We start from the raw sequence: 21,500 nt of genomic DNA, 5'->3' as shown, positions 1-21,500 counted from the left end.
AGGAGATGTGCAGAAAATAGAGAGAGAAGGGGGAGATGGAGAGGACACAGTATTGGGTCCCAATTACCCTCCCAATTACCCTCTGTAGGGCCCCCACCACGGATGGTGTATTTGCTTTATTAGAATGATGTAAATCTGAAAACAAATACAGAAAACTTGACCTTTCTTGGCTGGAAAATCCTGCCCTTGACCTGAATCCTTCACCCCTTTGCATTAGCAAGCCCTTGGCTGTCTTGGCTCCTTGGTTTGCTTGAGCACTTGGTGAAAAATGAGATGAATGATGGGATTGTGGACCTCTACTATTTATACTACCCTTCAGGGGGGGGAGTCGGCCAACATAAGAGCAGGCGGCCAGCAGCATATTCCCACGAGGACTGAGCAAAATCAGCATAAAATGCTCAATAAATCCTAATAAATGCTGCGTAAATTCCCTAGCAAGCTGGGGAGGCTGGCGCTTACTTCTAGAAGGCTGGGCATAGCCTTTGCCCACAATCCATGGACTGGGCAGCCTGTATGGGCTACCCCATACTTGCCCTATAGCCCTATGAAGGCTGTAACCTCTTGAAAATGGCCTTATTCTTGCCTTAGGGCTGTCCCACAGCCCTTCCATGGCTGGTGGGTCCCAGGCTAGGCCTTATTGGCCCACATGGGGATGGTTTCACACCATTCCCATGCCCATACTAAGCTCCGGGGTAGCCCTATGGGTTGGCCCCTTATCCTAAATATACTCTACTCAGTGATCTGGCATCCGGTACCATACCTGATACACAGAACCACTGACATCATTCTAGAGGGAGACTCACAGCGCGGACTGGCACTGTTTCATGTGCAGGACAGTGCACATCTGACCTTGGACTCATGTGCAGGACAATGCACACCTGACCTCGGACGGCTGAGATGAATCCTTGGCTGACTCGTCCCGGACTGGGCTCACATGGGACCAGTTAACCATCCCAGGTCGTCCTGCACCTTCTGTACAGAAATGTCTACGTGGCATCCAAGTGCGGGATGCACGTGACATCCCCTTCTGCTTAACTTGACGGAAGCTGCATAGCCTCTAGATAATCCGTCAATAACGCCAGATAGTCTTCAAAAAATTCTTTGTCAAGCCATACCGCTTCATGAGTTCCTCGGTCCTGAAACTTCGTGAGGAGCTGGTGTAGTCTTCGGCCTGAGCGATGCTTGAAACGGTGCAGAAGGATCTGTTCTGGAACCATTACTTCTGCTTCATCCACAATGTCTGGTTCCGCTTCGTCTTTGAGCTCTGAAGGGGGTTGACCTGCATATGGCTTTAACCAATTGACATGAAATACATCGTGCATAGTCCAACTTGGAGGTAGCTTTAACTGCATAGACACCTCATTAATCTTTTTTCGGATGGGGAATGGTCCGAAGCTCCTGAAAGACAACTTTGGGCATCGCTTGCCCACCTGCTTCAATAAATGATGTAAATTTGAAAACAAATACATAAAACTTGACCTTTCTTGGCTGGAAAATCCTGCCCTTGACCTAAATCCTTCACCTCTTTGCGTTAGCAAGCCCTTGGCTGTCTTGGCCCCTTGGTTTGCTTGAGCACTTGGTGAAAAATGAGATGAATGATGGGATTGTGGACCTCTACTATTTATACTACCCTTCAGGGGGAGTCGGCCAGCATAAGAGCAGGCAGCTAGCAGCATATTCCCACGACTGAGCAAAATTAGCATAAAATGCTCCAAAAATCCTAATGAATGCTGCATCCCGGACTAGGCTCACATGGGACCAGTTCACCATCCCAAGTCCTGCACCTTCTGTACAGAAATGTCTACGTGGCATCCAAGTGCGGGATGCACGTGACATCCCCTTGTACAGAAACTTCGAGATGTGGACACATCTTGCTTGGAGTTATTTAGTCAATGTTTCTGATTAGATAGATTGAGCTCTCCTCTAACAATGTATCTCTAGTCTGACATATAGTTGTTTTAAATATATAGATACGATGAGTGACCACACCTCTAAAGTGAAGCTGGCGATCATCAAGACTTTGCTATGAGGCACTGGACTTTCTGGAGATACACTGTCAGAGGCCATGGCAGATTATGTGGAGATGGATGATGCGGGTTTAGATGGCACCATCGAGATTCTTGTGAGATTCAGTATGCCCGTACGACCTGGAGAGGGCACATCCTCCCAGCCACATGCAGGAGTGGAGACTTCTTCTCATGCACACACTACAGCGCATCGGTAAGCTTCTCGATTGATAAAATAGTAATGTCATCCTTTTTTTACATATAGAATTCTTAATATATATATCCTTTTGATGTCTTTGTTTGCTTAGGACTCCTATCCCAAGTACATCACATCACGAGAGTCAACAGCTTACTCCTGATGTACCTCCTGGTACTCAGGTGACACCTAATTCACAGGCTAGTGGCCGTTCGTCCCGTAGGTATATCTTTTATGGCGATTATGGATTAAATATCAAGTACTTTTTAAGAACTCACATCTCAATATATCGTATGTTTGTATTACATGTAGGCGTCACGGCAGAGTAGCACACCACCAGTGCCCCCACTAGTGCCGTTGCACACGTGCACTGGCACTTTGGGTGTCACATGTGACATCACGCCTGACGGGGGTATCCTTCAGGTCGGAGCCGGCATCGCCTTCAGACGTCGGATGAGAGACCTTTGCATGTCTTATCTACAGCGAGTTCACATACCATGGCAGTAAGACTTACTGAGACTGACTTTATTTTGTAATGCAGCGATCAACTTGAGGATGACAAGAAATATGTCATCAACACACTGGAGATGAAGTTTGGGATAGGATGGAGTCGGAAGTGGTTGCTGAAGCAAATGTGCAAGCTCATGAGTCATCGACGCGACAATGCACAGTAAAAGTAGAGAGAGAGAGAAATGAAACAAAATGAAATGCTATATTTACATCTTCAAAAGGCCAAAATGACCTATGAGACCAAAAAGTTACCACCAGAGAGCTCTGATACCAATGTCAGGTAGAACAACGGTACTGATGGTTTGCTGCGGAACAAGCGTGAGATCATACATATCTGTGGTCTCTCAATCTGCGTTCATGAGGCGGCTGACAAGCATGGGGCCCATACTGTTGCCGCATACATCAAAGCTAGGGTGACCATACATCAAAGCTGGGGTGACCATAGTGTCATAGAGAGAGAGAGAGAGAGAGAGCAGAGTTGGAGCAGCAAATGGGCAGCATGGGGGGTGCTGCGACTAAGAGTACTGCGGGTACTCACTGCGGGTACTCACTGAGGGTGCTGCTAGAACTACTGCCATGAAATGCTAGAAGATTGCTGGCTTCGATGGTCTACTGCTAGGCCAAGTCGATCCAAGGAACAATGCTTGATTGCGGGTACTGAAGGTTGAGATGCTGATACTGGGGTTGAAACGCGAGATAGAAGCCTTGGTAGAGGAGGGGAATCGAATCCCGATACGAACTTTCTTTCAGTGAACTTGAAGCTGAAATTACCCTGTACACTGAGGGGAATCGAACCTCGACACTAGCCATATGAGGCTATCACCACGAGACTCCCACCACCCACCCTTGTTTGTAAGTTTTCAAAAGAATAAAAATCATGACTTCACAATGAATTGTTTTGAGATTAAATCTTACCGAACATAGGTTGATCCGTGAGTTGACACGTAGACTAATAGTGTCACGTAGGCTGTAATGCCTGTGACCGACGGAGGACGCCCATGCGGAGTCATGGGCGGCCAGGCTAGTGTGGACGGAAGGCCACACACTATATAGCCTGGGGGAGAGGACGCCCATGCGGAGTCATGGGCGGCCAGGCTAGTGTGGACGGCAGGCCACACACTATATAGCCTGGGGGATGAGGGGCAATCCTCATTCTTCCTCTATGGGGCTGGGTGGTCCGTCCCCTCTTGTTGTAACGCCCGTAGTGGCTTTACGGATATCTAACACTGGTATCAGAGCGTGGTTCGATGGGGTCGTCAGAGTCCACGCGTGACCGGAGGTGACCGGAGCCCACTCAATGGTTTTCAACCATTCATCTCCTTATCCTCATCTCCAATGGAGTGTGTGGAGGGAGGCGGCAAAGACAGAATGGAAGGAAAGAACTCTCTCTCTCTCTCTCTCTCTCTCTCTCTCTCTCCCCGTCACACAAGCAAAAACGCAGGTAAGCTATTTCGTTTGTTTCCTTTCGAAATTGAAGTTTGTTTCTGCGCCATTTTAATCTCAATGTAGAGAGAAGTCGCCTCTGTACTGTGAGTGGGGGTGGGGGGGCGAAGACCAGCCCAGGCCCGTCGCTAATAATGACTCTGCGTGGGGGGACGAAGACCAGCCTAGGCCTGTCGCTAATGGGCGAAGACCAGCCCTACGGCAAAGCTTGTGTGCGAAGCATTTTTTTTTCGTTTGAGAGGGGGGCGACTTGCTCGGTTGTGGCAACGCTGCAGTAAGTAATGGGTTTGTGGCGTGCAGTGCCGTCAAGTGGGGGGGGCGAAGAGCCCCACGGCGGCTAGCCCAGCCTTAGGCGGCCAGCCCAGGCGACCATGCCAGCGGCGGCGGGCGGCCAGCCCAGCGGGTTGGCCAACAGGCCGGCGGCCAACCCAGCGGCGGCGGGCGGCCATGCCAGTGGGCGGCCAGGCGGCGTTGTGGACACTCCCCACGAGCGGGCGGCCACGCCCGAAGCGGCAAGGGCCGGCCCGGCCCGTTATTATTATTATTTAAAAAAAACACAAAACAACGGTACACCCCACGAAACAAACCCAACACGGCCGTCGTGTCGTGTGGTCGTAGTGTATGTTTTCCACGAAAGAGACCCACCGCACACGGCCGTAGTGCCGCGTGTTAAGAGAAAGACAAATCCCACGGCCATAGTGCCGAGTCCTTCGAGAGAGAGCCGTTCTATGGCCATTGTGCCTAGTGAACACTTCTATGGCCATAGCGCCTAGAGGAAATTTCATCCAGCACGTGTGCACTGCACGTGTGCACCTACTAGAGGAGAAAACATACGGCCGTATAGCGACTGGAAATTCCTAGGCCGTAGTGCCTAGAGCAAGTGGTCGAAGGCCATTGTGCCTTGTAAATTGTTTGCAAAACAAAAGCCGTCTCCTCGACCGTAGCGTCAAGTAACTAAACTTGTACAAACACGTTCTTACCTTGTTTTTTCAAGTGTGTTTGTTTTTCAGTTTACTACTTGCTCGTGCCGTCAACCTTCGTGGTTCTAGTTTATTGCATTGTTTACATTGCAAGTAAATAAAATGTCTGCCCGTCTCCCAGTGTGTCCCCACCCACTAGTCCGGTAGGTTTTTCAGGACTTCTCTCTTCGGTCGCGGGCCTACCCCGACCGAGTTGGCTGGCCGTAGACGCCAGGCCATCTCCCGTTCGGAGGGGCGCTCTCCGGGCACGTCTCGTGACGACCCGCAGGCGCCTTCCATGTCTCGTGACCTTGCCCTTGACCTTGGCATGCCCGTAGAGGCCGCCGACTTGGCTGACCCCGCTCCGGTCGATGAGCTGGATTATATGGACACTGACGTCGCCGAGGGGGACGATGACCTCTTGGCAGACCACGACTTTGACCAGTACCTTACTGACCCTGCCGACATCCTCACGGAGACGCAGCGCTCTAGTGGGATGTTTAGATATGTTAACACGTAATTGACAACCTTACAGAGGGTCCAGGATGACGTTGTCACGATGCTGCAGGGCATCTTCACACGCCTAGACGTGTTGTCCGCTATTTCGACATCTTCTCCTCTTCCTCGTGATAGATGCCCGCCTGCGACACGTGTGAGCACAGCCTCACTCGTGGTCCCGGGAGGACAGGCCGCAGTGCCTCCGAGGCCGTAGAGGCAGCCTCCGAATTACTTAAAGATTTTAAGTTGCCTTGTTTTGGCGGCGAGGAACGAGAGCGTAACAAGGATTCTGTTAATATGTTCTTAGCGAAATGGTCGGACATTCATGAGCTGCGTAAGCAGCCTAGTCATGTGCAGCCCGTAGAAGCTAGTTTCTTATTGTCTGGCAAGGCATACAAGTGGTGGATGAGTCTTACCACTCGCCCTACCACTTGGGCAGCTTTCGAAACAATGTTTCGAAAGGAGTTTTTGCTAGGAGAAGAGAGAAGTTGGGATGCATGGGACAAGTGTTCGATAGAACACGAGACCCTCACCCATGACTACAGAGAGCTCATACTCAAGTTGAAGAGAATCGATGCATTCCAAACATTGAGGGGCTTCAAACGAGGCCTAACAAATGATTATCTTGAGTATGTAGAGCCCTTGCAGCCTAAGGACCTCTCTTAGGCCATCAAGTATGCGCAAATCTATGATGACATCAAGCGCCGTGGTGCGCGAGATGGGGCAGGGAGATCAGTGGATAAAGAAAAAAAGGGGTCGAGTTTAAAAGAAAGGGTTTCCGTTAGTGAAAAAACAGGGGAGAGGACGGAGGGAAGTCAGGAGGTCGTTGGTCTAAAAAACCAAGACCCTTCAAGAAAAAACAAAGTTCTGAAACCCACAAAAAGGAGCAGTACTTGCAAGCACAAAAGGAAAATCGTTGCTTCCATTGCAATGAAGTGGGGCACAACAAGGCTGATTGCCCAAAGCTAAAAGCAAGCACTAGTGGTGGGGCAAGGCGCCTAAGGCGATGGTAAATCCTCTAGGCAGTTGCACACGGTGCAGACACTACCTCTCAGTGCCGGAGAGTTCAGAGAGGTTACAGTGAGTCATTGTGACGAGCGTCACGCTTGTTCAGTGACACCAGCTATGTGGCAGCCTGGTCCGCATGACATGGTGCGCATGTATGGCACCATAGGTGGCCGTAGAGTCACTGTCTTTATAGACGATGGGGCTGTCCATAACTTTTTGAACTATTCATTGGTCAAGAAGTTGAAATTAAAAGAGACTGCAAGTGATCATGAGTATACCGTTGGTTTGGCCAATGGTTATAAAAAGGTATGGAATACCGTGGTCTTGGGAGTCCCTTTGATCATGCAGGACTATGAGGCCGTGCTTGACTTCCAGGTCATGCATTTGGCTAGAGCAGATGTTTACTTAGGCAGGGAGTGGCTGTATAGCCTCGGTCCTAGCCTAGTTCGGAGTTATTTACACAACACATTACAGTTTGAGTCCTGGGGGTAATATCATCACCCTACAGGGAGACCGTAGTGTCCCCTTTTCACCACTTATATCATCGCTCGAGTTATGCCACGCGATCCGCAGCGGCCAGGTAGCACAAGTATACGCTTGTTACCCTCTTGTAAATTCTGTTTCCGTAGCTAAAACTGAAAGTAATGTTTGCGTAGATAAACATGGAAAACAAAGCCTTGGAAGAGACCCACTGTTTTCTGAAAACCCTGTTTGGCATGCATGTGATGATGAAACAACAAAGTCCAAGGCAAAAGAGACTAAAAACAAAGTACGTAGATGCTTTGAAAAGTTTATTGCAGGAATTTCAAGATGTCTTTCCTACAGAGCTTCCAGATGGTTTACCACCATCAAGGGAAGTAGACCATGGCATCGAAGTTATGCCTCGGTCCAAACCAATAAGCAAGCCTGCTTATAGGTTGAGCCACTCCGAGGCATAGGAGGTGGAAAAGCAGTTGACCGAATACTTAGAGAAAGGGTTTATTCGCCCTAGTTCGAGTCCTTGCACATCACCGATTCTTCTGGTAAAGAAGAAAGACGGTTCTATGTGCATGTGCATAGATTATCGGGCTCTTAATCAAGTCACGATTAAGAATAAGTACCCTATGCCACGTATGGACGAGTTGTTTGATCAACTCTATGGGTCGAAATATTTCTCTAAGATAGACCTGAGATCTGGGTATCATCAGGTTAGAATTAAGGTCGAGGATGTTGCGAAGACAGCATTCAGGACACGATTCGGTCACTTTGAGTTTTTGGTTATGCCGTTTGGGCTAACCAATGCTCCAGCGACTTTTATGACGCTGTGAAGGGAGGCGGAGAGACACGGAACACCTCTATAGCAATGCCTTTCCACAGTTCGGATTACACACCAACATCAAGAAAAAAGGGCACCAGTCAACTACTCAGTGAGCTGACACAACATTTAACATCTTAAGCATGAACTTTGTCTCTACCCTCATTCAATTTTCTAAGCAACTGGAGGAAGCCTACATACATTTGATCAAGACATGCAAGGGGAGATGGGCACATCAACATCTGCCACCCTTTACTCAATTGATTCATATGCATATAGGGGTGCACCCTTATTATGAAATAGGCTCACAGCCATAAGCAAAATGATCACCACAGAGAAATGGTGAGGGAACCACTTGACATAAACAAGGTTACATTCCATCAAGTATGAGCTTTCTGCAAAACTTCAGTTTCCCAAGAAAAGACAACATCAGTAAGGAACTTCAATTCTCCCAACCTGGCAAGCAGTGTGTGACTAGGAGACACAATCACTTTATGGTCTTCACTCTGTCTGTTGAAGAAGCGTACCACCATACATACATATTCTCTCAAGCAAAACCAGAGGGCTGTCTTTCTCATACACATGAGCTTTCCACAAAATCAGAGAGCTGGTTATCATATACATGGGTTTTCCAAAGCCACAAATTGGTGATTCCTCATATATATATGAGTTATTTCACAAAAAAGAGAACAAAAAAAACTGGCCAGCCGTCACTTACATTGCATGGGCTGTCATCATGACAGAGAGCCGCATTCTTTATGCGTGGCACCTTCTCTTCATTCATACAAGTGGTGTTGCAGCTTCTCCTCCCCTCCTACACACAACCATACAAAGTACTGCGCAGCTTCTCTTGTATACATGTCTGCGCTTCTCCCCTTACTCACACTGGCTATGCAGGCTCTCTGAAGCATTAGAGCTGCGAGCTCTCCCTATCACACTTATACATATGGGCTGCGCAGCTCTCTGAGAGCATTAGAGCTGCGAGCTCTCCCTAACACACTGGCTACGCTGCTACGCAGGCTATCTCTTATACACACATGGCTGCGCAGGCTCTCTGAGCGTTAGAATGGCGAGCTCTCCCACACAACTGAAACTACAGCTACGCAGGCTATCTGAGAGCATCAGAGAATCGAGCTCTCACTATCACACACTCTCCGAAAACTACAACTTCGCACCTCCTCTTATACACATGGCGTGCGCTGCCCGTTCAACCAAAAAAAAACATTATACTATTCATAATACTCCAAGGCATGTCAGGTTGCGAGAGAGCTCACCCCCACCTCCACGCGGCGCTCCTTTGAAAATTGAGGCTAGTTGAAGAATCCTTTGAAGCAATCCAAGGCCACCTTCTATCTTTAGCAAGCCTTGTATTAAATCCCATGGTGACTCTTGCATTCAAGGAAGACTTTGCACCATTTTAATAACATCTTGTGGACCACAAATACCTTTGTTTCCCATGAAATGCCAAGGACCGATACTGTAGCTGACCTCCTCTAACGGGTCCCTGTCCAGCTTTAAAAAAATAGTGCTCTGCATGCTCACATTATTTGTCAACAACCTTGTCCACATATGATAGTGCTAAAACCTACCTTGTGAAACTGATTCTCATCTCACACCCCTTTTATTTCCCATTTATCAAGGTAAACCAACAACTAACTGTACACATTGCATATTTTTGTTAGATCCGTCCACATGTGGCCTTATACCCCCTTTAGCCCTTGGAGATGGACACCCTTTATTTGTAAATGCCATGCATGAGTGTGTACACATGCCAAGAAAATATTACCAAAAAATACCTAACAACGCTGATGGACAGTGTGTTACGTCCATACTTAGGAAAATTCGTAGTAGTTTTCCTAGATGATATTCTTGTGTAAAGAACACTTGGCACATTTGCGATTAGTGTTCCAGTTATTGCGACAACACAAGCTATTTGCGGAGAGCAAATGTGAATTTTTTGAAGAGAAATTCACTATTTGGGCCACATTATATCCGCCCATGGTACGCGGATGGAACCTGAGAAAGTGGAAGCTATTCTCAAGTGGCTAGCCCCAAAAAATCTCGATAACTTCAGATTTTTTCTTGGCATGTCGGGGTTTTACCGACAGTATGTAAAGGACTACGCGAAGATCGCAGTCCCGTTGTTGACGGATCAATTGCGCACAAAAACAAAGAATATATGTTGGGAGGGAGACCAACAAAAGAAGCTTCGAAAAACTTATGGTAGCCATAGCAGCTGCACCTGTTTTGACTATAGTTGACCCTACTGAGCCGTTTGTCTTGGAGACAGACGTTAGTGGTGAGGCCATTGGAGCCGTGCTTTTGCAAAGGGGATGCCCTGTTGCATTTGAGAGCAAGAAATTAGATAGGGCTCAGCGTAACTCGGCTTACGAGCGGGAGTTACTGGCCATCGTACATGCACTTAAAAGTGGAGACACTATTTATATGGTGCCACTTTTGAAGTACGTACGGATCATGAAAGCCTGACATGGCTTTCGAGTCAAAACAAGTTGAAAGGTCGGAAAGCTCGGTGGGCGGAGCTCCTACAGGAGTTTGACCTTCAGATTCGCTACCAAAGGGGTAAATATAATGTTGTGGCGGATGCGCTTAGCCGCATGCCACAAATTAATGAGTTAAGCTTTATGGTTTTCAAGAATGAGTTCTTGGAATCACTCCGTGGCTTGTGTGAGCATGATCCTGTCTTTACAGAGGTTTGGCGTGCTGTACGCATACGCACTTTGTCACAGCCGCGCCCACCTTCCTCGTCAGCAAGTAATGCTAGTCCGGAGAGACTGGCCGTAGGTGCGGTGGGTAGCGAAGCGAGAGTTAGTCCGGAGAGGCTAGCCGAGTCTTCGTGGTATAGTTTTGAGCCGGAGAGCTCAGACGTAGGCCCTTCATCACCTTTGTTTTCCGACACGGTTTCAAAGGATGATGCTAAACTTCGTCGGGGGGAGAAGCATGCTAACTACTCCATTGACGATGGGTACTTACTCTACAAGGGTAGGGTGTGTGTACCAACTATTGGTGACTTTCGAGCATGCATTCTTAGAGAAAGTCATGATAGTCCAAGTGCTAGTCATCCCGGGATACAAAAGACCTATGCACTAGTCAAACGACAATTTTATTGGCCTAGTTTGTTCAAGGACGTCCAGACTTATGTGCTGTAATGCAATATGTGTCAGGTCAATAAGCATAAAAGGCTAAAGGTTGGGGGCTTGCTCCATCCTTTAAGCATTCCTCAAGGGAAATGGGAAAAAATTTCCATGGATTTCAATACCGGTTTACCCAAACGAGTCGAGGGAATGACTCGCTGTGGGTGGTAGTGAACAGGTTAACTAAAATGGCAAAGTTTATTGCCACCAAGAAAATGGTAAAAACGCCAGAGTTGGCAAAACTCTTTATTGAACATCTCTACAAACTATATGGCTTGCCCGCAGATATAGTGTTGGATAGAGATAGAAAGTTCAACAGTCATTTTTGGAGGGAAGTCTTCAAAAAGTTGGATACTACTTTGAGTATGAGTACGGCAGATCATCCGGAGTCTGATGGTCAAACTGAAAGAGTTAACCAAATTCTAGAGGATATGTTGCGTTCTTATGTTAGTAAGAAGCAATCTAATTGGGAAGAGTACTTGCCCTTATTGGAGTTTGCCTATAACAGCTCCAAACACTCAACGACTGGATTTACACCATTCATGTTAATGTATGGATTCGAGCCGAGATCTCCGATGGCTGTAGGCCTAGAAAAGGAGAAGATTCAATCTGTCAAGGATTTCCTTGAAGATATGAATGATATGCTCAGAGCCGCACGTGAGAGCATTCGTAGCGCTCAGGATCGCGCTAAAGCTTATGCGGATAAAGGACGTAGAAAGGTGACCTTTGCAGAAGGTGACTGTATTCTTCAAGGTTCCTGCGCAGTCAGAAACCATGAAAACGGGAAAGTGTGATAAACTTTCTCCGAGATATTGTGGTCCTTTTAAAATCCTTAAGAAGATTGGGGACGTAGCATATAAACTTGAGTTACCGGAGAGTTCTCAAGTCCATCCTGTCTTCCATGTCAGTAAACTGAAGAAATCAGTTCACGGGTTAGAGAACGCAGTTTCTCCAGAGATTTTGGTGGACTTGATAGAGCCACCAAAGATACCACATGAACCTGAAAAGATTCTACAGTATTGTGACAGACAAACCCGACATAAAGTGTACCAGGAGGTACTTGTTAAATGGATAGATAGGGATGAGGAGGTAGCTACCTGGGAACGCTGTAGTGCAATTTCCAAAAGGTTTCCCCAGTTTGTTTTCGAGGACAAAAACTCTTCTTAAGGGGGGGTAATGTCACCTAGACTGTAATGCCTGTGACCGACGGCAAACCGGATGGCCATGTCCGGGGTTCAGTGGGAGAGGACGCCCATGCGGAGTCATGGGCGGCCAGGCTAGTGTGGACGGCAGGCCACACACTATATAGCCTGGGGGGGATGAGGGGCAATCCTCATTCTTCCTCTATGGCTGGGTGGTGAGCCAGAGGCCGTCCCCTCTCGTGGTAACGCCCGTATAGTGGCTTTACGAATATCTAACAAATAGTCCTCATCGTCATCTCTGAGATTAGCCGTCATTAAAATTTCATCTTCATTATCCTTGTTGACTTCTTCGAACTCCTCCATCGTTAAATCTATGTTGATGTTCATTTCCTCCGTAGGCTCGACATCCATTGTTTCTTCCTCTTTGGTGTCTGTAGTGTCAGAGTCTGGATTGTTATCGTTCTTATCATCTACAATGTCATCATGATTGAAAAGAAGAATTCTACACACCTCTGACATTGATGTGTCTAGATTCGAGGACGTAATCAATTCATCCTGATCTGCTTTCTCAGAGTCAGCGCTATCAAACAAGTGTCGACCTCTAGGTTGGACATGCACAACTTACCACCATGGATGAGCACCTGTAAAAGAATGCTTACTCAACATGAGTTGGCAGAATGTAAGGCTCTTTTGTTGCACGCAATAACTTCGAGGAGTCCCGACGGACCAAAATCTGGATGGTTCTCTTTTCATTGTGGCAATCCACCTTCAAAACCACCTGTCAAAATACACGAATCAAAACTTTAGAATTATGTATAGCTTCAAGAAATCTACATGTCATTGTTGCATGAAGAGAGATGTCATTTACTTGCTTGAAGATACGATACGATACTTCATAAATGCCGACTATGGTTCCCACGTAACCAAGTTCACTGTCGATAAGATTTGTGTCTCTTGAACTTGCACGTGATAATTGCTTGAAAGAGGCAACAACGCAAGAATCTTGAGTTAGACGTAAGTCGTCAATAGATTTTATCCGAAGATGTTGTCCATAAGCCCACATGTTGGTATACATTCGAGCCTAGACCAATAAATAAATTATAAATAAAAATGAGATTCATTTGTTTAGTTCAGAGTTTTCAAAACCCAACAAGTTACCTGTCTTTCACACCCGATCATAAACTCTCTTTGTTCCGTTGAGATTGGCTCATGATCACTAATCGCTCGTTGCATACGGGTGTATAACCAATCCATGAAAGTAGGTACATCCCCGTCCTTATTTACATTGGTTTGACATCTGGATCTCCTCTTTTTACGTCTGCCAACTCGTTTGCTTGGAAGTTCCTTCTCGTACTCATCAACAAATTGTTGCATGCATTCGCTATTACAGACAATGAAAGTAGAAATATCCAATTTATCTTGGACCTTAAGTCGAAAAGGGACTCCCTTACCGGACAATACCTCGTCTGACATGGTAGAAGACGACTCATTTGTCCATACGCATGGAGCTTCAGAATCGGTTTTCTCAAGGTATTCACAAACGTAATACATGCATTCTTCAAGCATCCATCCCTCCACCACCATAGAACCCTCTGGTCTTGCTTTTTTACGTACATAACCTTTTAATACTCCCATAAATCTCTCAACCCAAAACATCCATCGAGTGCTCACAACACCAGAGCGAGCTCTATCTCGTCCACTAGATGGATTAGAAGATGAACCTGGATATCAAAAAAGGAGGTTGGAAATTCCTTTTCCATTAAACAAAGAAGCTCTATACATTCACGCTTCTTTTGTGGAATTGACCCTTTGGCAATCTCTTTAGATGTAATCCATCTATCAGTAAAAGAAAGAAGATATTAGAGATATTTTTGTGAATTAAGAAGATATCAAATAAAATTTTATACTAAAAATTAATGACCGCTTTGCAAGCGATCCAAGGTGATATATTACATCTCAGACTCTTCTTGTAGTAATCCATCAATAACAAGGGGTAGAACATGCTGCATACATGATTAATCCGATCAACAAAACATGCAAGAAAATAAATACGTACAAAGATCTGGATAGATTTACCTTCACAAAATTGTGCCAATCATGTGTTTTTAAACCAGACAAGCTCTTGTCATCTAGAGTGAACATGTTTCGACAAGATGCTCCATATCCTGTAGGCATACGAATCGACTGAATCTTCCTGTTGATAGTCTCCAACTCTTCTATCTTAAGCACCCATGGGGCAGGCTCGTAGGTTGTCTCACGTTGAGTTTCATCATAAAGTGGCCATAGATTGGGCTTTGAGTTTTGATCCTTTAAGTCATTTCTTGCTGCCACTGTGTCTTTCAAGCCAACGAGGTGTTGCCATAACGAATGACCAACGTTCTTGAATATGTGCATAGGATCAAGAAGATGACATATCCTCAAATCCTTCCAATATTCCAAAGTATACCATATCAAAGGACTTTGAGCTAGAGCATGTCTTCCTCTCGCTCGCTTCTTTATAGCGTCATCATCATCGTCGCTTATGATCTCCGACTCCGGATCGATAGAGCGGGTCCAACAGTTCACTTTAGATCCTAATCCTTCGGTGTCATTGGTATTGGACATCTCCCTTCTTCTACCTTTCTATTAAAATGTATGGCTTGCCTTTTGTCTCGTAGATAATGATCTTTAGATAAAAATCATCTATGTCGAAGATATATATTTTTGTTGAGGTTTTTGCTATAAGTCGATCTCAACCAATCACCACAAATTGGACAAGCTTTATAACCCTTGGTACATATCCCTGCATGGAAAACATAACAAAGATGATTAGCGCAATGAACATCGTACAAACGTATGAGATAATATATATATTTAAACCATTTACCTAAGCAAAAACCATATCCTGGAAAGTCGTGGATAGTCCATGCTAAAATTCCACGAACAATGAACTGTCTTTGATCGATGCTTCTGGACACATCCATGACATCAATCCCTCTCCACAAATCTTGAAGATCGTCGATGAGAGGGGCCAAATAAACATTTAGATCTTTAACTTGTCGTTTTCTCAGAATTAAGAGTGAGAGCATTAAATGCTCTTTCTTAATGCTGAGATACGGGGTAGATTATAGTTAATAACTACCACTGGCTATGTAGACCATTTACTTGATCTCATTGAAAATGGATTCACGCCATCTAATGCTACACCCATCTTTAAATTGTGTGGTTCTTTTGCAAAATCTGGCCATCGCAAATCAATATGCTCAAATGTAGGACTATTTGATGGAATTTGCATTACTCCATCTTTGCTCTTGTGCTCCGCTCCCCATGTCATAAGCTTAGCTAATTCGGGACTTTGGAACATATGTTTTATACGTGGAGCCAGGGAAAAATGTCTCAATACCTTTCTAGGGACCTTACCTTTCTCCTCTTTATAACCAAGCGTTTGATATTTTGGACACGTCACACCGTCCTCGTACTGACCTTTATATAAAATACAATCGTTGGGACATGCATGTATAGAAGAATAGTCAAAGTCCAAAACTACTTAATCATCTTCTTCACCTCATCATGTGATGCAGGAAGGGAATTGCTTGTCGGTAAGAACTTTTGAGAGAGTAGCCTGCAAGTTCATTAAAAATATGATCAATAAGAAGCAGCCATGTTTAGAATGTAACAAAAAAATATGTTAGATTGTTACATACTTCAAAAGTGCTGAAATGGATAGATTACTCCATCTAAAACGGTTTTGAAGATTAAGAATAAGTAAGCCTGCATTGAGTCGTGTCAGTTGGCTTCCTGCGTAGATACGCTTTAGAGCTTCTTCTTGAAGATACTTCTCGTTATTATTAGGAATATCGCTCGCACTATTATTTTGATACCAATCCTTAATCAAAGATATCATCACGCCCATTAAAGTCCTGAGAATATTGTTTCTTTAGTCTTGCATATGCATTAGGATCACTCCTGTGTAGGATCCTCATGCACTCTATTGACATGTGAGATACGTCATGTGAACATTGATTTGTGATATTGTCGATGTCACAATCCGGAATCTACATATTTGAAGGCAGAGAAGATTGTATCAATAGCATGCTTCTATATAAAAGAAAAGAGAGACGTGCATGGAATTTAATAATTATCACAGATACAAAATAGTTAGAGACAATAAAAGACGATTATCAAATTAAATTAGAGATAATAGAGAACGTGGTGCAAATTAAAGTGTAGAATTAGGGTACAAGAGGTCAAAATAACATTAGGAATTGTATACAATGAAGCTCTCAACCCTCATCTGTTAAGGGTGCTCATGGAGTTCTACGCCATCCATAATTGATCAGCAATTCATCACCAGCACGTAATGATCTAATAGCATTGACAACTATGTATCTTTCTACATCCCTACTCATATGTCTTGGTTCATGACTATTCTCACACTCCACAAATGTGCAATTGGTTCTTGAACTCATCCCTCGACTACTATTGATTAAACCTGCTATGTTTCCTTGAGAGTAAGGTCTTCCGTCAACATAGAGTCTTTGTCCTTCTGCATGTGTAATCCCTCTATCAGAAAGAGAGACTGCATTGAGACATAACCCATAAGTACTCATGCTCTGAATAATGTAGCGAGAGTAAGCTGATGCCAGAACGAGGGGCACATGCAAATCCTGTGCAATAAGAGGCCTCGTCCTGCTCCACTGATGGTAGATGGAGCAATCATGTAGCGATTGCCCCAGAAGCTAAAAACCACTCCATCTAAAGGAAGTGATCCTCTCTGCCATCCTCTGTATCGTCTTCGATAATACGTCTGTAGTACTAGAGAATGAAAATGAGTAGGCAACGGCGGATGATCTCCACCCGTCTCAGCCTCCAAAGCAGGAGGTAGAGGATGTCGAGAAACCTCGAGCTGCAAACAAATGACAAATGACCTATCCGTGCCGTGTGCGAGGGACATGTGCACCACTAATAGTGAAGTCATCCTCGTCAAAAGTGAATATACCTACATATATAATATGGTTGCATTATATATGAGCCTTTGATTTGTAAAATAACCAATAATAAAACTAAGGGAGAATAGTCACATACCATAGGTCGATGTCGCTCAAAGCACTCCCATTGTGGCCTCCGATATGTGCCACAACAACGAGCGCACCAGCATATAATAGACTCATCGTAGTCGAAATCATCGTAAATGGGTTCATGTGCAATATTGGAACTCTGTGCACCCCAACCACCACCAGTAGGAGGTGGCGGTGTACCCTCTGATTGGTCTGAATCTGATTTTCAAGTACCATAAAAACATGAGTCATTTATTAAATGATCGAAGTTAAAAAATCAATAAAAGAAACAAAACATTGAAATCTAACAAGTTCTATGGTATTTCTAATGCTTATTGTGATATGAAAAATAAATAGACGCTACTGTATGGTGGAGACAAACAAGAGGAGGGCTGATATGTGCATGGAGACATGGCAATACTTCCGCAAGGAGAGACGCCTACGCATCACTTTTCCTCAGCACAGAAGGTGTGTGCCTTTGCTAACATATATTAGAATTAATATGAACTTTGTTAGATTAATTCTAACTATTCTCTAATCTATGTTATTTTGTTTAATCAAATTTACATAGACGGCAGCACGAAAGAGACTGCAAGCTGGTCACACATCTAGACTAGGCCGGATGGGATGAGATGGATTTATGGCCACATTTGTGAGTATAGAGATCGTTCAAATTTTAACTTTCAAAGGTAATATTATTGAATGAAGAAATCAATAAGTCTTTGGTTCTATCTTAATGCAGACCAAAGACTATGGTCGTGCACCTACGACGTAGGAGATGGAGTACGCCACATACTACGGCTATCGCGCTTTGCAGGCGACACTTGTTGACAAGCCAAATCCACTTGTGGGTATCAGTGTTTTGTTTTGTAGTTTATTTTCATGTTAACTGTAATATGTTCTTATTTGATTTCAGTAACTAATGCAAGAGCAATATGGCAAGGACGACATGACAGAGGTGGCTTGAGGGGCGACGCCGAGAGGCTGAGAGGAGCGGTGGCATGATCGCGGGTGGGGGCGCGGGTGGGGGCGCGGGTGGTGGCGCTGGTGATGGTGGTGTTGCGGCGGGTGGGGGCACGGGTGGTGGCAATGGTGATGGTGATGGTGATCACGAGTCCGATACTAGTGACTCGTATAGTGATGGCTCATGTAGTGATCATACTTAGGGATCTGTTTTGTATATGTGAGGATTGATCACCACACACTCTAGACACATGTACATATATTTGTTGATGATATATATTGACGTATGTTCGTTGCATCACTGAATTTGTCTATTGTCAAACAATTAATTATTTGTCGGTAAGTTAATTAGCCTAAGTATCTGCGAGAACGTTATTTATTAATCTTTACGTAAAAAAAAAAATCCTAAACAAGGAAAGAGGCGAGGCCACATTGTAACACATCAAAAGAAGCAAAAGATTAGCATCAACAATTTCTCAAAAGCTCTTGGAAATCTAGATAGAGACAAATCAGAATCTTTATCACAGTTCCAGTGACTGTTTTTCTATGTTAGGCTCTAATATTAACAAGCTTTTGATTTTCATAATTTTTGCAGAGGTCCCCAAATTTCACCATTGGGTGTGTGCTAGTATAACCAGGGGAGCACAAATTGGACTACCCTATTTGTTTTTCCAGTAGTAGGAAGCTTAATGATGTAGAAATAAATCATACCACCATATAGAGAGAAGGGTTGGCCGTGGTTTATGCCGTGAAAAAAATGTACATACACTATCTTTTAGAGCCAACAAATTTATATTCTTCGTGGATCATCACCACATCTTGTTTTACCTTGTTAATAAGCACCTTGCACTACAAGATGGATTACAACCTAGTAGCCATAGATTACTTCACAAAAAGTAGGGTTACTAGGAAGGCCGATGCTTGTACCATTGCTAAATTTCTATATAAGGAGGTCATTTCTAGATTTGGATACCCTTTAGAGATTGTTAGTGACCAGGGATCACACTTTGTCAACAAGGTGTCGCTTAAGTGTGACCACACTTTGTTAACGAGGTGATTAATCACCTCATGAAAGGCTTTATGATAGTGCACAAAAAGTCTTCACTCTATTATCCATAAGCTCAAGAAAGGATGAGGCATTATGCTAATCCTCGTCGGAAGTCATTGGAGTTCATGGAAGGTGATTGGGTATTCTTGAGGATTCCCAAGACAAGATATGGTTCTCTCAAGGGCACAACAAATACCAAGTTAGCTCATCGGCTACTATGGACCATACAAGGTGGTGAGGCATGTTGGTGAATTTGCTTATCAATTGGCACTTCCATCAACCTCAAAAATTCATGATGTATTTTATGTATCACATCTCAAGGCTTACCTTGGGCCGGAGGTATTTGTGCAAGATGAATTGCCTCTAGTGAATGAGGAGGGAATGATTGAGTATGTGCCAGCAGAAGCGATTTTGGGTACAAGAGAAAGAGTCCTTTGCAACCATACATTAGTGGAGTATTTGGTCAAATGGCGAGGGCTACCTAAGGAAGAAGCTTCTTGGCAACCCACCTCTACATTGGAAGGATTTGAAGGGTTGTTGGATGCATTTTGGAAGTCCAATGAGGGTCATGAACAGTGAATTAACTTGCTGGAAATTACTATAAATTCATTGTGGACAACCCTATACCCTTGGAAATTGGATACATAATGATTGGAAGCTACCCAAGGTTCTTATGCAATTATGGCGAAGAAGTTATGGCTTGTTTTAAGGGCTTATTGAGCAGTTTACAACCATATACATGTGATTTTGATCTCCCATACATGGTGTGAGCATGAGCTTCAAGTTGACATGAGTCCATTGACATATACTCCTGAGAATTGTAATTGTACATATCAATGGTTTCGAGGATGAAACCTTTTGGGTGGGGATGGTTTGTAACAACAAAGTGGAATGGTCTCATATGAACAATGGGCCCAAGGCCAATTGACCATGCCCATGGAAAACACTTATGATAGTGTGAAATGGGGTCATGTATATAGGTCACATATACCATATTTTTGGTACTTTTTGATAATCATGAAGAATACACGTCTTTTACTCTCTCTTCTCTCTCTAAACCTAGGCTAATCCTCTTAATCTAAGTTAATCCAAGGCTAATTAAGCTAATCATAATTGATAAGAGTTTAATACTCTATAACCCGAGTTCATGATAAATACACTTATGTTATTTAATCACTAGTTAGCTCTAGTCTGGCTATAGTGTCAAATGTATCACATGAGCTAGTTAAAGCATTTGTGTGAGAGGGTACTATATTATTGCATTCTTATTATATTCAAGTGTGGTTATAGTATAAAATGTAAATAAGTTTCTAGTATGGCTATAGTGTAAGATGTATCACATGAGCTAGTAAAAGCATTCACGTGAGGTAGTCATTTTATGGTACTACTTACTATATTAAGAATGTATTTCATTCTTAATACAATATGGATGTAGATAAGGATACGACACACTTGTATGGACCCCCAAACTCATTGTCATGTCTTGAACTCTATGAGGCTTTAGGGGTAATTTGGACTCAAATTGGGCCCTTTAAGGATTTGCACACATTCTCTCTCTACAAAAATGTGCTTATAGTAATTTTTTTTTACAAATCAACTCAAAAGTGAGCGGAGTTTAGACATTTGGACTCTACTCTTCGAGACCTTTCCAATGATAGATAGCATGATGGGAAATTTTGCATATTCAATAAGTCCCCAAATTTGGTGATGATGTGGCCTATTAAGCATAATTAACGGTGGAAATAACCTTGGAAAAGAAGAGTTAAAAAATAGTTTATTGTTAATGTTAAAATGAAGCTAGTTTGAAGTGGTAATTTGAAGCTTGTAGTCACTCAATTGTACATGCATACTTATATGATGGTGAACATTGTTAAAATGAAGGCAATTCTAAGTGGTAATTTGAAGGCAATTGTTAATGTTAAAATGAAGGCAATTCTAAGTGGTAATTTGAAGGCAATTGTTAATGTTAAAATGAAGACAATTCTAAGTGGTAATTTGAAGGCAATTGTTAATGTTAAAATGAAGACAATTCTAAGTGGTAATTTGAAGCTTGTAGTCACTCAATTGTACATGCATACTTATATGATGGTGACCATCTAATGTTGTTGCCTCCAAATTCATATGAGTTTGAATGATTTATTTAGTAAAAGAACTCAATCTTGCCCAACACTTGAAGAGAATGTGTATAGGTAAACATATATGACCTATATATTTTACTTATAGAGAGGGTGTGTATGGATGTTTA

At 43.8% G+C, this 21,500-nt stretch overlaps 1 pseudogene; it reads left to right on the top strand.

Annotated features, from left to right (window-relative positions):
• The first annotated feature begins 1,975 nt into the window (after nt 1-1,975).
• LOC147611740 (uncharacterized) lies at nt 1,976-18,211 on the top strand (annotated as a pseudogene).
• Nucleotides 18,212-21,500: the final 3,289 nt, after the last annotated feature.

Source organism: Cibotium barometz, chromosome 47, assembly GCF_041138505.1.
Source record: "Cibotium barometz isolate CiBa-2024 chromosome 47, ASM4113850v1, whole genome shotgun sequence".
Classification (NCBI taxonomy): domain Eukaryota; kingdom Viridiplantae; phylum Streptophyta; class Polypodiopsida; order Cyatheales; family Cibotiaceae; genus Cibotium; species Cibotium barometz.
This window is presented reverse-complemented; position numbering and strand designations above follow the sequence as displayed.